This window comes from Alosa pseudoharengus, unplaced genomic scaffold, assembly GCF_046254945.1.
Source record: "Alosa pseudoharengus isolate Yale_2024_CS ecotype anadromous, Long Island Sound unplaced genomic scaffold, YU_APseudo_1.1 YU_APseudo_1.1_scf_5, whole genome shotgun sequence".
NCBI classification, from domain to species: domain Eukaryota; kingdom Metazoa; phylum Chordata; class Actinopteri; order Clupeiformes; family Clupeidae; genus Alosa; species Alosa pseudoharengus.
The window spans coordinates 41,826,379-41,828,878 of NW_027468837.1; the positions used below are offsets into that span (position 1 = coordinate 41,826,379).

General features: G+C 38.8%; 1 protein-coding gene across 1 annotated transcript in view; it reads left to right on the forward strand.

The window, feature by feature from the left end:
• syt6b (synaptotagmin VIb) overlaps nt 1–2,500 on the forward strand; it is a 74,479-nt gene that overhangs the window by 67,765 nt on the left and 4,214 nt on the right. The window lies entirely within an intron of this gene.

Below are 2,500 nucleotides of genomic sequence, written 5' to 3' on the forward strand. Positions count from 1 at the left end.
CACTAGCTACTCAGGTATGACGTCACACACTATGACATCACTGGCTACTCAGGTATGACGTCAAACACTATGACATCACTGGCTACTCAGGTATGACGTCACACACTATGACATCACTGGCTACCCAGATATGACGTCACAGACTATGACATCACTGGCTACCCAGGTATGACGTCACAGACTATGACATCACTGGCTAGTCAGGTATAACCTAGCGTTCATGGGCTTCGGAAAAACCTTTTTCCCTGTGAAAACATCATCATTCCGTGTCATTCACGTCACGTAATGTGTGAGTCAGAGGTCGGAAACTGGGGCTAGATTTTGCTAACAGAGTTGCCCAGTTAGGGGCTCGTCGTCACTTTTGTCGTCACGTTGTAGTTCGTTTGTAGTCCATGTGGCCTTTCATGTCCAACAGTTTTAATGTGAACTTGGGAATTTGCTGTTTTTGTCACTTGAAAAGCTGCATATCTTTCTTTCACAAGCGTCTTACACTATATTTTAAGCAAATGCAGTTGTTTATTTAGGATTATTCCACTGCTTGGTTGAATTTCCTATTGTCCTACGTAATTTAGAACGACCATTAACCGTATGTTATCTGCACACCTATGAAGAAGATCCATTTTTTTGGCCGTATCACACTTGTATATTAATTCGCCGAACTCGTTGTGAAGTTTAAATGAACTGTCACGTTGCATCCGAGCTGTAAAATGCAGACGTTCAGAACATGGCAACATTGTAACATATGACGGAGGTGGCTTTTAGCTAGATGGATGACAGCAGGCTAAGTAAAAGCGATGTTTCAAAGCTAAAGTTCATCAGAATCTTGGGATACGCCCGCTTGACAACGGGAGAGATAGAACTAACGACTGGCCTTTGGCCGTAGCAACCATCCATTTAGAACTAGTAACGGCAGTTTGTCCTGCAAGTTGAGAAATTAGCAGGGTTGGGTCAGATTACTTTCAAATGTAATCCATTACTGACTACAAATTACATGGCAATTTTTGTAATCAGTAACGTAATCAGGATTACCAAAAACATGTAACGTAATCTGATTACTTTAGGATTACTTTTAGATTACTTCAATAAATATGCCCCTAAGTAAAAGACACCACCACTGAATTGATGAAAGAATTCTCATTCTATTTTTCTGTTTATTATTTCATTACATCTAAGAAATCTCTTTGCTCTGAGTAAAGCATTCCTGTGTGAAATAACTGATCTTTTCTTCCAAAAATCTTAATGTAGCCCCTTGTTTTAGTGTTACCATTTACTTTGAGGTCACCAGGTCCCATTGTCTGAAAAACACTCAAAACTAATACATTTCTATAGCTATTCTCCACTTTGGGGGTGGTATTTTGGTGGTTGAAATTTTCCCCATCCCAAAATTGATCACTTAGTCATCATGGATGTGATCATGGATCACTATTCTCCAAACATGCACAACTCAACTTAACCTTTATAAGGGCACACCTGGACAATGAATTTAGCTTTTGCTGGATTTTTTTGACCCAGGGACATGGCCTGAGATTGAATGACACCATGTCCATTTCAATTGTGGGGGTGAGAAAATTATTCCTTTGGGATGTTTTTCAACCAGGGGGACCTGGTGACTTTCTCAAAGTAAACGGTAACACTAAAACAAGAGGCTACATTAAGATTAGGAGGAAAAGATCAGGCAGTGTGCCGAGAGACCTGCCCCAATAGTAAATAAGTTAGTAAGTAAGTATAGATACTCTTTTGATCCCGTGAGGGAAATTTGGTCTCCCAATCCGCGAATTAGTGAAGCACAGTGAACACACAGTGAGGTGAAGCACACACCAACCCGGAGCAGTGAGCTGTCTGCTACAACGGCGCTCGGGGATCAATGAGGGGTTAGGTGCCTTACTCAAGGGCACTTCAGCCGTGGATGTGGGCATGGGAGAGCAGTGCTCAACCACTTCCCCTGCCCACATTTTTTCTACTGGTCGGGGATCGAACCGGCAAGCCCGAAGCTTGTCGAATTAAAAGATAACTAGGCTATCATTAAAAAGTTGCATTGCTTGCATAATAAAATGTAATCAGGTAATCCCCAACAATGTAACTGTAATCTGATTACACAATTATTTTATTGTAATCTGGGCTGATTATAGTTACTTGATTTTTGTAATCTGATTACGTAATCCAGATTACATGTAATCCGTTACTACCCAACCCTGGAAATTAGTTGATATTAGGGCTGTCAATCGATTAAAATAATGAATCTAATTAATTACATACTCTGTGATTAATTAATCTAAATTAATCACATATATATTTTTTGCTGTTAAAGTATTTTAAATATTTAAATTCAAATAAATCATTGAATAATCAGCATTTATGACATTAACTTCAAAAAGTCTTTTATTATTATTTTCACTCTTCAAATAATTGCCATTATAATCTATGATATGACCTAATATGCTGAGGAAATAAATTCAAAAGTGCTTCGGGAAGAAGTTTTTTTTTTCACATACAAGGCATT